Source organism: Chinchilla lanigera, unplaced genomic scaffold (assembly GCF_000276665.1).
Source record: "Chinchilla lanigera isolate Chin_1 unplaced genomic scaffold, ChiLan1.0 scaffold00108, whole genome shotgun sequence".
Taxonomy (NCBI): domain Eukaryota; kingdom Metazoa; phylum Chordata; class Mammalia; order Rodentia; family Chinchillidae; genus Chinchilla; species Chinchilla lanigera.
In genome coordinates this window covers 124,344-142,719 of record NW_004955509.1, presented here as the reverse complement: position 1 = coordinate 142,719, position 18,376 = coordinate 124,344, and the positions used below count along the sequence as shown (strand labels likewise).

General features: G+C 39.1%; 1 protein-coding gene across 1 annotated transcript in view; it reads left to right on the top strand.

The window, feature by feature from the left end:
- Sh3kbp1 (SH3-domain kinase binding protein 1) overlaps window positions 1-18,376 on the top strand; it is a gene marked incomplete at its 5' end in the record, with an annotated part of 338,774 nt that overhangs the window by 202,211 nt on the left and 118,187 nt on the right.

The window sequence follows — 18,376 nt, the reverse complement described above, 5'->3', positions numbered from 1 at the left end:
CACCCAAACACTTCCTAATATTATGATTTGAATTGCATTGCATCTATAGATAGTTCAATGAGAATTTACATCTTTCTAACCCGTAAACATGGTAGTTCCTTGTGTAGATCTTATTTCACTTTGTGAAAAGCCCTCAAGCAGTGTGCTTGTGTATTTCATATGTTTTCCTGTGCCATGTTATATTGTATTGTTTTTACTGATGCAAGCAGTCAGAAGGTACAGGTTAGTAAGAGAGGCAGATGGGCCTTCCATCTGATCCCTAGAATTAAACTCACCTACTGATCTCAGCAACATTGCGGTAGCTCAGGCCCGTGTGGCTCAGAAGGGCCTGCCCCTTGAGGGAGAGCAGCCAGTGCAGCTTTGAAGTGAGGGAATGAGGAGAGCCGAACGTGCCCAGTTTATTTTTCCTAAAATGGCCTGTCAGGTGGGTCATTTCACTGTGGCGAGAAGCATGAATAAAGGGCCAGAGAATATCGGGATTGTTCACTTGTGTCCACAGAGTTCATTTGAACTACCTCACGTGGAAGGAAGCGCTATGATGAGAGAGACGTTCTCAATGTAGTCTTGATTTACATTTCCCTGATGGCTAAAGATGTTGAACATTTTTTTCATATATGTATTGGCCATTTGTACTTCTTTTGAGAAATAAATATCTATTCAATCATTTGCCCACTTACTGATTGAGTTGTTTTTATGTGTGTTAAGAATTTTGACTTTGTGTATTCCAGATATTAATCCTCTTCCAGAAGAGTAGCTGGCAAAGATTTTCTCCTATTCTGTAGCCTTTATTTTTTGTTAATTGTTTCATTTGCTGTGCAGAAGCTTTTTATTTTTTATATATTTATTTTTGTTTTATAGGATCTCTCTATGTAGTTCAGGCTGGCCTCAAACTCGCAGCAAACCTCCTGCCTCAGCCTCCTAAGTGCTGGGATTATGGGCATGTGCTACCATGCCCAGCCTGAAGTTTTTTAATTTTAAATATTCCCATGTTTTGATTCTTGCCATTATTTGCTGTGCTGTTGGAGTCCTAGTCAGGAAGTCTTTCCTGTACCTGTGACTCCCTGTTTTCCTTTAGCAGTTCCAAAGTTTCAGGTCTTACACCTAGGTCTTTGATCTGTTTTGGCTATCACCAAGAATATAAAAACCAGTAAATGTTAGCAAGGATGTAAGGGGAAAGGAACTCTTTTACACTGTTAGTGGGAATGTAAGGTAGTACAGCCACTGTGCAAATCAGTATGGAAGATCCTCAAAAAACTAAAAATAGGGCTACGATTTGATCCAGCTATACCACTCCTCCAGTATATTCCCTAAAGAATTAAGAGCACTATACTATGGAGATACCTGCATACCCATATGTACTGTAACACAATTCACAGTAGCTAAGCTATAGAAACAGCCTAGGTGCCCATCAAGAAATAAATGGATAAAGAAAAGCTGCTATATAGACACTGTCTTAGTCACTTTCTCATCGCTGAGACATAATACCTGACACCCACAGCTTCAAGGAGGTGAAATTTATTTTGACTCATGTTTTAGAAGTTTCCATCCATATTTGGCAAGCTCAAGCATAGGAACTGCATGGTAGAAAGGCCTCGGCAGAGGAAAGCTGCTCACCTCATGGTGGCTGGGAAGCAGAGAGAGCAGAGAGGTCCAATGAGGTCCTCCTTCCTCTTTCTGACCTGTTCTTCTTGAGTTACTCAGATAAGCACTTGATAAGCACTTAGGTAAAGGGAGTGTTGAATGCTACACATGGCTAGATAAGTTTCAGATATTTATGTGAGCCCCTGGACCTAATTGGACATGCTTTTCTATGGAATAATCCCAATGTTTTGGTGCCACTTTATTCTATGCCTGGGTCCTGTAGGCCCTAATTGTGTGGCCTTCTTACTCACTAGGGGACAATCTGTTTTCTTGGTAGGGGAAGACAGTTTGAGACTTGATAGTTTTCCTAGTTGCTAGTTTACTGTTTCCTCCAAAGAAATCCTTCAAGAAGCTCTTTGCCTGTGGTCTTCCTGTCTTTGCTGATTTCTTTTAGTGACTTCTGACATCTCTCTCTTGAAAGGGTTTTGTTTTTCTACATCTTCTACTAGATATGTTCTGTAACAGTGTTTTTCAACTTTCATCATCTTAAATCTAATTTATGTAATCAGTCACCCAAATTAATGCCTTTATGGTATCAACATTGTAGCATATACTTATGACAAAGAATTAGAATTAAAATCTATGTAAATGAGTCACAAGTTAGTTATTTTAGTCAGCCAAACTGCAATAGGAGAATTTTAATATTTTTAGACATATTTCAGGTACCCTTTTTATTCATTCTAGTAAAAATTCATCAAGCTGTATACTCACATAAGATTAAAATGTAAAAAAAAAAAGATTAAAACATGTAAATGTCTGAAGTTGTGATCTTTCGTCCTTAAAAATGAGAACCTAGGCATGATGGCATATGCTTGTAATCCTGAGGCAGGAGGATTGCAAATTTGAGGCTAGGTTGGACAATTTAGCAAACACTGTCTCTAAATTTAAAAATAGGAAGGGGTGGGGATATATAGCTCACTGGTAGAGTGTCCCTGTGTTTGTCTGCAGTACTAAAAAGGGGTGAGAATGTCAGGCTGTAATTCTTTCAAGACCAGAAATAAGCTTTGGGGATCTCCAGGAGCTAGTGATATACTCTTTGACTAATGAAACATAACTGGGCCAAAACCTTGTAATTATCTGAGACCTAGAATATTGGCTATCCCATCCCTCATTTTAGTGGAAAGATAAGATTATGTGACATTTCTTGAGCTGTTGGAAAATCAGTGGCTTTTAAGGAGCAGATGGTATTAATATGCCACTGGTTGCCTGGGCTGAATGAAGCATTTGAGGTTTTTACACTGTGTTCTGCCTCTCCCCAGTTCGTCTGTTTCCTTATCTAGGGAAAGGAAAAGGGGAGGAGGATTGATAGGGAAAGGTGAACAGTTTTGCAGCATTATTGTTTGACATGTTTGGTGCTGTTTACAGTTTAATATGTAGTGTGTTTGACAAATGTAGTGATACTGAAATTTTAAAACTTGTTACAGTGGAAGACACATTGCCTTTAATTGCCCTCAACTTGTTCCCCCTTTCTTGGAACACACTTATCCCCACATTCTCGCCACTTCGTGAAGCTGTTCTGGGCGTGCGCTCTCATGTCTTTAGTTAAGCTGTCATGGCTGCTTCCATTCCCTGAATATGTTCGAAAAGTTTCGCTTTCACAACACTTTGACTTGGGGAAGGAGCCAGAAGTTGCACCATGCCCGGTGCGGTGGAGATGAGGACACACCGTGATGGTTTTACAAGCCTGCCTTTCCACTGGATGGCACTGCGCAGCAGTGTTCACGGTGTCTTTGCTAACGCCTCATGCGGACACGAAAGAGGACTTCCAGAACTGCTTCAGGGAGTGGCAAAAATGACAGGAGAGTTGAGGGGTTATTTTGAGGGCACTTAATGGCAATGTATATTTACTGTAATAAAATTTTTAAATTTAAATAATCATATATTTTTGATAACTCCTTGTATATTTTCGACATGTACCTTCTAAAGCACTCAGGCTAGTGTGTTTTCGGCGGTACTGGGGATCGAACAGAGCCTGTGCATGCCAGGCAAGCCCTCTACCACTGAGCTACACTCCTAGGCCTAGTCGTATATTTTCTAAGAAATACTCAATTGCAGTCCAATCATCTGCAAGTATCACATTCCAGCAAAGAGGAAGGGAGGGGAGGAGAAGATGATGAAGAAATCCAGATGTGTTATGTATCCATATCAACTCCTCATGATGAATGTAATCATTATGTACTGCAAACATGGACTGAGGGAAAAAAGAACCACATTCCCAGAAAGCCTTTAAAATTACGTTCTTAGGAGTAATGTACAGTGGTTGAAGAAATTACGTTTTTCGGAGTACTGTACAGTGGTCATTAAGCATGCAGGGCAGAGAACCCTGATTCAAATTCCAACTGTGCCTCTTCCTGGGAGAAGTTCCTTCATCACTCAGTGCTTTGTATTCCTCATTTTTAAAATAGAACAGCAAGAGGGTCTGCCCCATGGGTTGTTATGAGGAATAGTAACGTGAAATGATGAGCAAAGCTCCTGGTAGGCAATAATCACTTGATTAAAGTTAGTTATCATTGTTGTCTTTGTTCATAGAACAGAAGGAGTGCCCGTAAGGGGCAGTGCTCTTTCTAGGATCATTTCTTTAATTTTTGATTATGGAAAGTGTGCAACTCTGAGAAGTAAAATGGACTCTTGATGTATTTGTAGTAGCCGTTTGTTGCACATCACCAAGTCTTAAATGTCAGTCACTAGAAAATAAGTGCCATAATTTGGGATTTTGTTTGTGTCACTATTGTATGTAGAATTCCTTGAAAGTAGTTGTTAAAACTGTTATATCTAGCTGGCCCTCAATAAATATTTGGGGACTAGATGAGTTAAGATAGTTTTTGCCCTCATCCAGTTGAAACTGTAAAGAGAACTCATTCTGTTTGGGGTCTGCTTGTGGTCTAGCTACAGATTCATTTTTTCCATTTGTTCTGTAATTGGCTCACTCATTCATTCACTGAAGCATTATTGAATGCCTTTTACAGATCAGCAGTGGCGGTTCTGGAATTTGTATATAAATGTGCTAAGAGATAGTAATTCATGTGGAAAAGGATTGTCTAAATAGCATGAGTAGTCAATGTCTTTGCATAATAAGTGCAGATTTTTTTTTTGCCTAGGAAATTAGTGATTCGGGTGGGGAAGGTGTGGTCTAGTTAATTGGAATGGAATTAACACCTCTTCTCCCAGTCATGCCTTAGGTCACCCATCATATGCAGGCCTCTTCTTGATTTGTCACTACACCAGAAAGACTTGAGTAGGTATAAAAGTCACTGTACTGCAGGGGACAAGGACTAGCAGAGGTATGTCCAAAGTATCAATGAGAATAAAGAAGAAAGAACTGGCAACTTTCCTGACCCTTGAGAAGAAAGGGATAGGGTGTCACAGAGATCTTTTCAAGGAGAAAGGTAATTGAGCAAAGGGTTAAAACATGATGGGAAGGGCTGGGAGTGCTGGTGACCTCGGTACTCTCAGCAGCCTGAGAGGCTGGGCGGGAGGATAGCAAGTCAAGCCCAGCCTGGACAAATTAATGCCTTAGTGTGACCCTGTGTCAAAGTAAAGAAGGGTTGAGGATGGAGCTCAGTGTGAAGACTCTCAAGCTACAGTAAAAAAAAATATATATATATATACATATATATACACATATATGTGTATATATATGTATATATATATAAATGCAGTACCTGGACCAAGAAAAGAGCACGATTAAGTCAAAGGGGCCAAGAAGAGAGTTGAACTGATTCTAGAGGCTATGGTAGTGATGGTAGTGATGGAGATGGTGGCATTAGGAGGGAAGGTGGCACTTCTTCCCACAAGGCTCTGCAGAGTCCTCTCACAAACTGCCCTTCGGGGCGGGCTGGCGAGTTGGAGGTGTTCAACTGGGAAGCAGCATAATCAGATTCATACGTGAGAGAGATAACTGGGAAGGTACTAGGGAATGTGGACTAGAGATAGGAGAGGAAGTAGCTGGGAGAGCTGCCAACCTGGGGCTTTGTGGTTGATGACTGATTGGCCCGGCACCAGGAACTTGTAGTAGCTTTTGGAAAGGGGCAGATGGATCCACCTCATGCACACTGTTTAGGCTGGGCCGCTGTTGCCTGAGTTGGCAGCAGAACTGACAGAAGAGCCAAGTTTCCTTTCAAAGAAAATTCTTTTGTGTATTTTTGGGAACCAAAAAACCAAGAGTCAGCATTCTCCTATCTTGGTTAACAGATAGACTAAAGACAGAGAAAACTGTAAAAATTAAGTTGGGAGATCATCATTAAATACATTCACCTATATTTACAGACATAATCATGTATATCTATAAGGTATAGATATACATTTATTTATGGGTACATAAATAAGCAGGCTTATCTTCCTGGATTTTAAATTAATTTTAAAATTTTAGAATAGTTTTAGATTCATAGAAAGCTAGTGAAAATAGCAGAGTTTCCACGTACCCCACACTCAGTTTTCATTATTGTTAATAGCTTATATTATTATGGTGCATTTGTCACAATTAGGGAGCCAATGTAAATATATCAAATATATCATTACTAACTAAAATCCCTACTTTATGCAGATTTCCTTAGTTTTTTACTCAGTGTCCTTTTTTTTGTTCCAGGGCCCCATGCCAGGGTACTGCATTATGTATAGTCACCCTATCTCCTCTTGGCTGTAGCAGTTTTCAGACTTTCCTTGCTTTTGATGACCTTGGCTAAGTTGGATTGTCTATTTTTGCCTCCTCCTGTACTCAACTCTTTTCTGAAGATTACCCCGTGAACCCTATACTTGAAAGAGTTAATGCCCCACTTCTTTGATCAAGGGAGGAGTATCTAAGTAAACTATTTAGAATTCTTCTGCACAGAATATTTACCTAGTCTCTTTCACCCTAATTAGGTTTTGATAAGAGGATTTCTTATCTGAAGTCCACATGCTAATTCTGTAGCACTTGTATCACACTTGTCATTTGCTACCTAGTGACATCTCTCGCATTTGTTTTTTGTATGTTGTATGTAAACATAGCTATATCTTACTTACACATGCAGATTCTAAAGTTTTTGAGGACTGGGATAGCATCTTTTAAATTTTGTTTTGGTTTGGTTTGGTTTTTTGAGACAGGATCTCGCTTTGGAGTGCAGGCTGACCTTGAACTCACTATGCAGCCCAGGCTGGCCTTGAACTCATAGTGATCTTCTGCCTCAGCCCCGAAGTGCTGGAACTATAAGCGCACAGGCCTGCACCCCCATGCCTGGCCTGGGATCACATCTTAGTCAAAGGCCCCTCCAGAGTTGGACACAGTACAGACAGTTCATAAATACTGAATAAATTATTTTTAATTAGTTTAATTTAAAATTTAAATATTAATCATAGTTAGTAACTGAAACAAGTCATTACGGTCTAAGAATATCTGAAATGTAGCAAAGTGAGGATATTGTTGACTTGGCAACCTGATTTGTGGGGTCATCCTGAACCTGTAATAGTAACTAATCTGGTACATACTTTGTGCTAGATCCTTCTATAAGCACTTTTACAAACATTAGTCTTTGAGATAACCCCACTGCTTAGTGCCATTATTTCCATAATAGGGGGATTGGTTTTGGGGTTATTTGGTTTTTGGTGGTGCTTGTGATCAAACTCAGAGCCTTATGCATGCTAGGTAAGTGTTTTACCACTGAGTTACATGTCCACCCCCATTATTTGCATTTTATAGATAAAGAAACTGAGGTAAAGAAAGTTTAAATAAGTTGTTCAAGATTACACAACTAAGAAGTAACTAGGATTTGGATCTCAGATATTCCTGGTTCTAGAGTTTTGAACTCGTAACCACTGGGCTCTGAATTTATTAAAGTGGTAATTAAGATAGTCCCTTTTTTGTTTGTTCTGGGCTTTTTTTTTTTTTTTTTCTGAGACCACGTTTTGCAATGTAGTTCAAGCTGGCCTCGAATTCACAGCAATCCTCCTGCCTCAGCCTCCCAAGTCCTGCAATTTCACAGACATGTGCCACCACACCTGGCCTAAAATGGTATTTTCTTTGGGGTACAACAAGATTTCTAAGCACTTTATTCCAGTCTGTAGCATACTTCTGATGATGCAGCAGCAATCTTGCCGTGTTTTTCCTAGGGAAAGCCTTTCCATAAAGCCAGGGCTGTTTTTCCTTTTTCGGTTTTTTTAATGAGTAATTTTTTGTGTAGTACAACTAATTTTGTTTCTTTAAAAAAGAGACATTTTCACAATTGAGATTTCATATACATATCCAGCCATGTGATCTGTTGAAAGATAGTGGGCTTTTTATTTCCTCTCCGGAATTTTTAAGTACAAGTGGTCACTGGATCCTGGCAAATAAACACTCCCTCAGTGTTTCGTATCCGAATGGTCACACCTTTGGGCCCCAGGAAGCAACCTAGATTCCTGCAGAGATGGAGGAGAGGGAGGAGGACTTCTCGCAAAGCCACCCAAGCCATGAATCGGCCCTGGCTTCCTGAACCATAAACAAATGCAAGCTTTGTTCTCCCCATTCCTCATTTGGTCCCAAGTATGACTCAGGGTTAGGCTGGGTCCTCAGGCTCCGTGCCTTTGGCTGCTGTAAGGAAGTGGGAGGATTTCAGGGTAGTTCTGGGACCTTTTCAAACTGAAGAGAGAAGACTGACTGCATGATGGGAGAAGAGGTATTTCTTTTCTTTTCTTTCTTTCTTTCTTTTTTTTTTTTTTTTGCTTTTAGAGATGTAATAAATCCCTTTAATTTGTATCTTATGTATACCTTTTTTGTAGCAGGACTTGTACTGGGTTAGCATTGGTGGGTTAGAATGATTTATGTCCCAGCTAGAATCCCACAGTGGAGGAGGAGCTGTGGATATACAAAGGAAGAACCGATCAGATGTAAGGATTATTTTCTGAAGTCAAATGTTGGCACTGGAGCTGTTTAGCTGTTTTAATCCCTCCCCTGCCCCTGCCCCTGCCCCTGCCCCAGCCCTCACTGCTTTGGTCAAGTCAGTCATTAATTTTTACAGCTGTTTGCAATTTCTCTGTGTCTTGGTTTTCATGTGCTCATACTGCAGAGTAATTTAGATGGGCAGTTTGTACAAGCAGTAACTGTTACACCATGTCACAGAGCTGTTTAGCAATTACAGATGTTTGTGCAGTAAACAAATACAGCTTGCTTTTCAGGTTAGTTTAGGAGAGAAGAATATGTCCACGCTGAACAAACGAGCTAGGAGACATTTCATTTGTGGGGGGCTCAGTGGCTGAAGTTTTCCTTGTGAATGAAGACGCTGCCTAGTGACTTCTGGGTGCGCTAATCCACTCGGGTTTCTTGTGGAGATAAAGATACTTGCCTGATGTTGTAGTGCTGAGCATTTGTATTATGTACTCGTATGTGGAGTAAAATAAAGACAATAAATTATTTGCTTTTCTACAAGTTTACTCGTAATAAGAGTCATGTTTCAGTGAGTTGTTCATATTTGTCTGCCTAAAAGCAGAAGTCTGTCATTTTCCAAACACAAAATAAAATTCCCTAAATAAACCACAGGCTAAGTAAGGCTTACAGGGTGTCATGTGTCTTCCATATCCCGATCTCTCATTGAAAAAAATTTGAAGAGGAGAGATGAGGTCCATAAAATATGTCCCTTTATGTCTTTCTCTGTCAGTTTTAACTTGTATTTTCAAAATTATTGGGGGGATAGGGTAGCAAAAGGGAAACATTTAACACGTTATTTTAAAAATAAAAGAACTTCTTGAAAGGTTTTCTGATGGCGCGCCTGGTGCTTGCCTAGAAGAACAGAGGCAGATATACGAGGGGAGCACCAGCAGGGTTTGACTAAAATAAGAATAACTTCATTTCCAAAGGCTGTGGAGGATTTTCCTAGGGAAGGAGATCCGAAGTTTGCTGGTGTTGCTGCCACATTTTGGTAACTAGAACAGAATAAGGTAATAAGTGGTCTCATTTCTGTGAGTTGCTTGTATTCACAATGGTGAGTCTTCATGAGAGGAAAGGGTGAAAACGTGATAGCTTGTAAACTATTGCAGACGTTTCTGCAGCACCCCCATGCCCACCTTTGGGTCAGTTAGGCACCTTCCCTGTGAAGGAAGAAGCTATGAGTAGTGATTTCTGGGTGCTAATCAACTGGTTTGTTTATGGAGATAAAGGTACTTGCCTGATGTAGTGCTGAGCATTCGTATCCATATACTCATATGCGGAGTAAAATAGAGACAAGAAATTATTTGCTTTTCTACAAGTTTACGGGGCTGGGGATTTAGCTCAGGGGCAAAGCGCCTGCCTGGCAAGTGCAAGGTCGTGAGTTCGGTTCCCGGTACCACAGAAAAACCAAAAAAAAAAAAAAAAAAAAAAGTAATCTACAAGTTTACTCGTACTAAATGGTCATGTTTATTAGTTTACTAATTTACTAGTAATAAGTGGAGGTGAGAAAGGAAGGTGGGGGAGGGCTGGGGCCCTTACTGGTTGTGCAGCCTGTAAGCTGCTGTGCTCTCATGTGCTCCCTGCATCCTTTGCCTGTTTGTTTCTCAAAATGGAAATAGCTCTGTGACTTCTCTCATGACAAGAATTCTTTGAAAAATCTATAACAATAATAAAAAGCTCAAAGTTGAAGAATAGGAATAGAAATTGCTCTTAGTCATATTACTGAAGAATACCTGTAATTAACATTTTATATGTATCCTCCCAGATATTTTTTTGGAGCCTGAGTATGCATGTAGTACATACCTGTCCCTCTTCACAGAATAATGGGTTTGTACTATATGTCCGTCTTACTTAGCATATCATGGGCCCTCTTTCTGTCAGATAGCCATGTAGTATCTTTAAGGTGTCCATCCATCTTAGAGATACAGTGCCATTTATTAAACCAATCACTACCTGATAACTCTTTAGGTTACTCTTATTTTTTTCATATTAAAACATCATGCTTTATATGCATCATGGTACCTTCCCGGATTATTTCCATAAGTTGAATTTTTAAAAGAGAAATTTTCAGGTTAAAAGCTGACTTAATTTTGTTTGGTTTTGTTTTTAATGAAAATAACTCAAATATATGGCAACAATCCCAATAGAATAAAATTAACTTTCTTAACCCTATATAGTCAGCTTTCCTTCCCAGTGGAAATCTTCGGAAGAACTTTCCATGTACTATATTCTCGTAGAAATGTGTAGTTGTTTTTTTTAAAATTGTGGTAAAATATATGTAATATAAAATTTACCATCCTAACCATTTTTTTTCCCCCCTCCGGAACCGGGAACCGAACTCACGACCTTGCGCTTGCCAGGCAGGCGCTTTTGCCGCTGAGCTAAATCCCCAGCCCCCATCCTAACCATTTTTGAAGTGTACAGTTTGGTGGTGTTAAGTACATTCACATAGTTAAGCGGTCATCATGACTACTTATCTCTAAAACTTTTTAATCTTGTAAAACTGAATCTCTACGTCAATTAAATATTAACCTCTCCCACATCATGGTCTCCCATCCCCTGGCAACCACCATCCTGCTGTCTGTCTGAGTTTGACTGGGTGCTTTGTGTGGCATTGTATAGATTTGCCCTTTCATGCTTGGCTTATGCCACTTAGCGTAATGTATTCAAGGTTCCTCCGTGTTATAGTTTGTATCAGAATTTCCTACCTTTTTAGGGCTGAATAATAGCATGTTGTATGTTTACATCAAATTTTGTTGGCCCATACCTCTGTCACTTGAGTTGTTTTCATCTTTTCTATCTAGTGAATAATTGCGGTGAAAATTGGCATACAGATACCTGTCCCTGCTTTTATTTTTTTGTGTATATTGCCAGAAGTGGAATTGTTGGATCATATTAGTAATTCTAATTTTAGTTTTTGAGGAACCTTCATATTGTTTACCATAGTGATGATATTCCAGTGGCATTGCATAAGGATTCTAATTTCTTTATATCCTTACCAATACTTGCTATTTTCTGTTTTTGTTTTGTTTTTGTAGCCATCTTAATTTTGGATATGAACTAGTATCTCATTATGGTCAGAATTTGTGTTTAATATGTGTTCATGTTGTCTGTCACTAAGCGGAAAGAATATCATTCCTTTTATCCTAGAATTATAAATTGGGATAAAGGTTTTCTGTTTAAGAATCACCATTAACCAGCTGATTGGTTGCATAATCGCAAGAGATTGCAGATTGCTTAAAGGAAGAAATAGGTCTCTCTTTTCCACGGTCTCTGAATGAACAAATGCTTGGAACATCCAGGTGGTTGATAGGTTTCCTGCTTTTCATGGAGCTCCACTTCCATACTTGAATCTATAGTTAGAGGTTTATGGAGAGTGGTTTCAAAATAGTGCTTTTAAGAAATGGTGAATTTCTCCTTTGTGCTGCTGTGAACTCCAGTGATGGTATTGATTGAACTTATATAGTGGAAAAAGCTATTTTTCTGATTTTTGTCTTGCCACCTTCTACTCTGGTATTACTTGGGATCAGAAATGCAGGTCTTCCCTTTTATAAACTATTTACTGAATTATTGATTTGATTCAATTGATATCCTTTGGTGGGGTAGACAGAATTATGTGTATTTAATGGTGCCTTTCTTTTGTTCTTTGCTAATACTAATAATTATTTCATAATATTAATATCCTGGGACTTGCAAATGCTTTTGTTTCCTGAAATTGTTTCACCTATTTCTGAATGGCCATTAACATGGTCATACCTTTGAACCTAGTTTCTCACTGTCTCTCTGATATTCTCACAAGTAGTAAAATGAGATAGTAGCTAAGTGGATTTCAGTTGAGTTAAATGGCATATGGAAACTATCACAAGTAAAACAAGCTATACTGCTTACTTTGACTGCATGGAGTGTGACTTTTCTTACATTTAAGAATTTAGGTCTACGAATTCAGTGAGTCAGCAACTTGTTTTGTTGCTGTTGTTTTTGCTTTGTGGCATGGGACACCATTAAATTGGTGCTAAATGACAACCTTATTCCTAACTCGGGCTCTTAATATTGGAGGCCAAATTCCAAAGTAAATATATACTCATAAGTGCTCTAGAAATAAAAGGCAACACAGACACATTAAACCCCCCTTATACTTCCAATAGATACTTCTCTCTTTGTAAACCTGGGCTATAAAATGAACAATTCACCACTTAAAAGTATGCCAGAATTGTCTTAAAAGATACTTCTTTATCAAAAGGCCACCCTTACGCTATTTCATGAATGGCCTATGATTCAGAAGTGCCACCTCAATTAAACTTATCCTTAAACTTTTAGGAATCCAATAAGCAGAGCTGGGGAAAGTGAAGGCAGAAAATTTGAGGTCTGTATCACTTAGAAGTTGTATTTCTGTTTTGCTCATTTAAAATGAGGAAGTTAGAAGTGGTAAAGATGGATTTACTGCCTCATTTTCTTTTTCTTCTTTCACTGGCTAAGCATTTGCCCCAGCCAGTGATTTTAATATGTTTTGCTCCATTTGGTTTGGTAGCATCTGCTCAGTCTGTTCCTTTTATTTTAACTTGTTAGTCAGAGTTTTCGTTTTCTCTGTCCACTAGAGGCAGCTTTTCTGAAACTTCTGGGGTACCTTTTCTAGACTATTAATAAACATTGATAATAAGTGATGCTAATGATGTCCAGCGTGTCAGGAATTTAGATCTTAGTGTAGTCCACGTTTGTCCTCTTAAGTGCCTCGCACTATCTAGTTATGGCACTGGGAGAGAGCTTTATGCCATGTAGGTCCTGCATGTCTGTGTGTTTTATTTCTTTTGCTTCTAAGCTCAATAATTCCTCTATGTTTGGATAGGCAGTGGTAGGGGCAGAGCAAGCAGATTTACTCATAATTTAGAATCCTGTTTTCAAGTGATAAGCGTAGAGATACTGTTGTTCTTTGATTCATAAGAAGTAAAAATGTTATGAAGCTGGTAACTCTGTTCCCACACATAATAATACTTTGCCCAAGCAATACATATCACATTATCAAAGTGAAATCCAGGGGTAAGCAGGTTGTAACCAATGAGCAAGCTTACTCTGCTTTCCAGTAAAGGGTTATAAGATCACTGGTATTTTGGTGTAATTTTTGTATTCAGTACCAAAGAGTTCAAACAATGCCAAGTTTTTGTGACCTTCAGTCATAGGTCATTAGGTAGGAAAGAAGAAGAGTAGTCTGGATAAGAGATGCAGAGGAGTCTTCAAAAAATTAATGAGAGGCCGAAAGAGACACAGCTGGGTCAGGGAAGTATTGTTACGTTTCCAAGCCCCCCCAAAAAAGACTCCATGGAGCCATGGAGTAGTGCCTTTGTGCGTAACCCAAACCCGACTTTTGTCTAGTGTGAGGCTATATGAGATGAAGATACTGGTGGTGTTTGATTGTCTTGTCAAGAAATTGAATGACGAGAAAGAGGCAGGGGTATTGTCAGAGCTGATGATGCAAGGCAATGAATGAAGATGCTCAAGAAACTAGAAGTCAGGAATTGTGGAGAAATGCTGGTCATTGGAGCGAAGAAAGATGACTAATTAGGGTCTGTGAAGAAATGAATTACGCAGGGTTTGATCTTTGTCTCTTCTCTGGTCCCAGAAGAAAGGGAGCTCCATTTAACTCGAGGTCTGGCGATAGGTTGGGCACAAGGGAGAAGCAGTCAGTTCTGAGGGTAATATACTCTTAATTGCTCCACTGGGGCAAGAATGTGGAACTCTTTCACTAAAAATCCTTAGAAATTTAGGTAGATGACCAATCTGAAACCACTCTGTCTGAAGTAAATTAGAATTTAGGAGTAAGGAATTCCTTAGCTACTCCCAAAGTACCATTCCTGTTTTTTTGTCCTTTATCACTATCTTCTATGAATATGTGTTATAGTGTCCCTGTGTGGAACCTATAGCAAATCTTTGTGGAAGACGCAAAGAGGAGTTGGTGCCCTTGCAAGCTTACAAGCGGGGAATATGGAAATGAACATTCTCCATTGTAATAGAAAGTGACAAGGAATTTCTCAAGTACAGAAAATGTATCAATTAGGACACTTTACTGGGTACTTTGTCTTGCCTACTCCCCCTGAAAAGCAAAAATACATCTTTAAAAATAACGTAACCACAAAAAGTGACATTTAAGAAAGCACATGAATAAATCAAGTGATTTCATGTTTCCTTTTTATTTGTTTTTTTTTTTTTTGGTTTTTCTCTGGTACCGGGAACCGAACTCACGACCTTGCGCTTACCAGGCAGGCGCTTTTGCCGCTGAGCTAAATCCCCAGCCCCATGTTTCCTTTTTAAAATGAAGGTTTGCTTTATGTTTTGTGTGCTTTTGTGTCTTTGTATATTTAAAGAGAACAGGGAAATATTTTAGTAGAGGAAAATGAGAATAGGTAAAATGAGTAAGGAAAGACCAATTTTTCATATGATGAAGATCGAATTTGCCTAAAACTCTAGGCACATAAAAGATAATTTATTGCTTTAAGAGAACTGTCTTCTTCCTCTTCAGACTTGCTATTTAACTGAAGTTAAAATGAATGAAAGGATGGATGTGAAGGCCAGGTACAGACCATATTGAACTTTCGCTACACCAGACCAGAATTTATAGAAAAGTTCCCCTTAAAAGTGCCTTTACTCAATCTGCCTCCACTCTAAAGTGGAAATTCATTTCTAAAAAATCAAGTCAGTCTGGATTTTTATTATACGTCATCAAAATCAAGGTAGGCTCATGTTAAAGTGGAGATGTTGGCCAAATAGCTAAGAAATAAAAATATCTCAAATCTATATACTCTAAGAATTGTCATATAGTTATGTAAAAACAGTAGTTCTACAAGTAGCAGGGAAAAACTGCAACCTCAAAATGGGGGGTGGCCTGGTTTGCAGCACACTTGGGTTTTCTACCGTTTGAGAAAGTATTTGTAATAATTACTTCGACTTACGTTTTAAAGGGATTTTTACTGCTGAAGACTAAAGAACTGAGGACAGTGAAGCTGTGGACCTTGTGCAAATAGATCCTACCCTTTAAATCCGTACTTCTTTAAAGACTGGGAAATGAGAAATCTGTAAGCACTGTCTTTGATCAGACATAAAAGAAACAGTTATAAAAGGTTACTAACTCTTTTTCAATCCCTTTCATATGAGTGAATAAATTCATGGGTTTAATTAGAAGAGCAGGAAATATTTCAGTGACTTTGAAAACATTGGATAAAATGTCTGAATACTTTATTTGGATCAGCATTAATTGGAAATGACTCTACATCATGTTCTTCGTCACTGAAGGTATATACCGATGAATAGCTCTTAAAAGGTGGTGATAAATGGCAAAGAATGTTCTGTATGCGTAGTGCCTTGCACACCAGTGTCGTGACTCATTTTATAGCTGATGCTCTTGACATCTTTACTAATGACTTGAAAAAGGAAATATAATGACACAGGAAAGAAAGCTGCCTAGGATTTCTAGTTAGGAGGTGTTGCAGATCAAATCAGACCTTCTGGACAGACATCAGTAATATGTGGAGGTAGACCATCATTTACAGCTATATCAGAGTACTTTATTTTCCTAAAATTTTATTTATTCTAATTAGAAAAATAACCATTTTTTACAATATTGGACGATAAAAAATAAAGAAAAAGACACCTATAACTGGATCACCCTCAACCACTGTGAACATTTTTAATACTAACTTTCAGGCCTTTCGCCACGCATTTTGACCTGGTTGAGATCACACCACACATGATTTTTTTCCATACACGTAATTTTGTATCTTTTCCACTTGGGATTATATAAAATTCCCCATGTCATTACAAAATTTTATAAAAATCTCTTTAAAAGGTCCCAGTGTGAAATCTCCCCCACCCATCCGGGATTGAGCGTATGCTAAGCTTGTGCTCTACCACTGAGGTTCACCCTGTGCCCCGAGGCTCTGTTGTAAGGCTCTAGATACATAGAGGATCCAGGAGGACTGGAATTTGGTGGTATCATTGATTCTCATCAACACTGTGTTTAAGCTTCCCAAATTTTATCTGAGAACGCAACACTTTCTTGACAACGCAAAAGCAGTGTAGGAAAAGTGGCTTGTGGGCTGCATAGTAGTAGACATTTTGTGAAAGCATGTTGAATTTAATGTACTCCGTGTAGGATCTGAACAGGACTCCAGTTCTCTCTTCCTTGCTGATGTTGAAAGAAGCCTTTCAGAGCAACCTTTGGCAGGAGGCCTGGCCACTTCCAGGTAGAGAATTATGAATTCAGCCTGTCACATCTATGTATCTGTCAGTAATTTCTACTAGTGACTTTAGAAATCTGCACCACATGAGTGTATGTTCTCATTCGGTCCCTGCTTCTTAACCGTGTTGGAAGGACAATCTGTTTGGCCCAGAGTTTTAAGATTTCTTCACTCGTTATTGAATGGATGCCAGGCTTTGTAAAAGATGGCTTGGAGTAATTTTCTATGGTGGTATGTTTGCTCCTGAGCATCAAAATTCTCAATAAAAGGCTTTCTGTCCTCTGACAACAGGCCATTTTTCGCAGCCACACGCCTTGTTGTATTTCCATCGTTAACAGTAGATAACAGTTTGGGTGCCGCCAGAAGCAGTTGGCATGGGCCTGCACTTAAGGGGCTCCTGGGATGGTCTTCCAGCCACTCTCTGTAGGTGTCACCTTACCCAAAGCTTTGTTGGCCTGAAAGCTGTGTAGGCTGTCGATTCAGGACTGCCTCAGTTTTCCTATCTGCTTTGTTCTGTCTGCTTTTCCCTCTCAGGCAGTGACTGTATGATGCTGGCTGTTGCCTTTTGTCCCTTTTCAGTTTTCAGATGTATCACTTTCCCCCAGCTCATCTCTGCTGTGTGATTGTCTAGTGACTGTCTAGCTTCCTGCTCGCAGTCACTAAGCAAAGGAATGAGGCCGCTAACCTGCCTTTTTAGAAAAGCTGTTGTAATTGAACCGTCATTCTTTGTAACTAGAAAGAGGCATTGTGATAATTGATTTTTAATTCAGTAAAATTCAATAACAGCACTTTACATACCTTTTCTCATTTAGCTGTCTTATTAAATTTATGATGAACGTATCATTATCTTCATTTTAGAAGAAGAAACAGGTATAAAGAGGTTAACTGACTTGCGCAAGATCACATAACCAGCAAGGCTGCTCTTAGAGACCTTTTTCTGCGCGATACTCTTACTCTCGCCACTGGACACTGAAAGGAAGAATGGGTTTCTTTGTTCCATTTGTATATTCACAGCACCTTATAAATGCATTGCGCATTGTACTTTCTCTGTAAGTCTCCGTATTTTCCAGTGGATGTTGTTTCTGTTGAACTGAAGTAAATGCTCAGTATTTAGCATCTCCAAGGCATAAGCACCTGGAAGAACTGAGAGATGGCCAGACAGGAGCCACGCCCTCCATGCCTTCCTTCCGGTGAAACAGATACAAAGAGACGTAGCCAGAAATCCAAGGCAGAGGAGAGTTGAGGGTCTTTCTTCCACAGGAGGTGAAAGAGAATTCTAACCATTGGCATCTGGGCAATTTTCATGGGAGGCCCACGGCATGGGTTTGCCCCCATTGTTGAAGATGCTTTGCTAATCAGTGACTACAGTGAGCTTAATTTGATCTCTTTTGGGGGGATATCTATTCTTGAAACACCTTGGAGTTATCTAAGTATATGGCTATGCATCTAGAGATGTATCAAATATGTGCCTGACCTCTAGATATATTTAAGAAGCTCCCATTTTGAATAAATATATGTAGTCTTTCTAGTAAAAGTTAAATATAAAATAACATCTTTAAGCATTCTTACATAACTTTTGATAATAATGTTCTTTGCCTTTTTATAAATTAGGGGAGACCAGGTGATTATACAA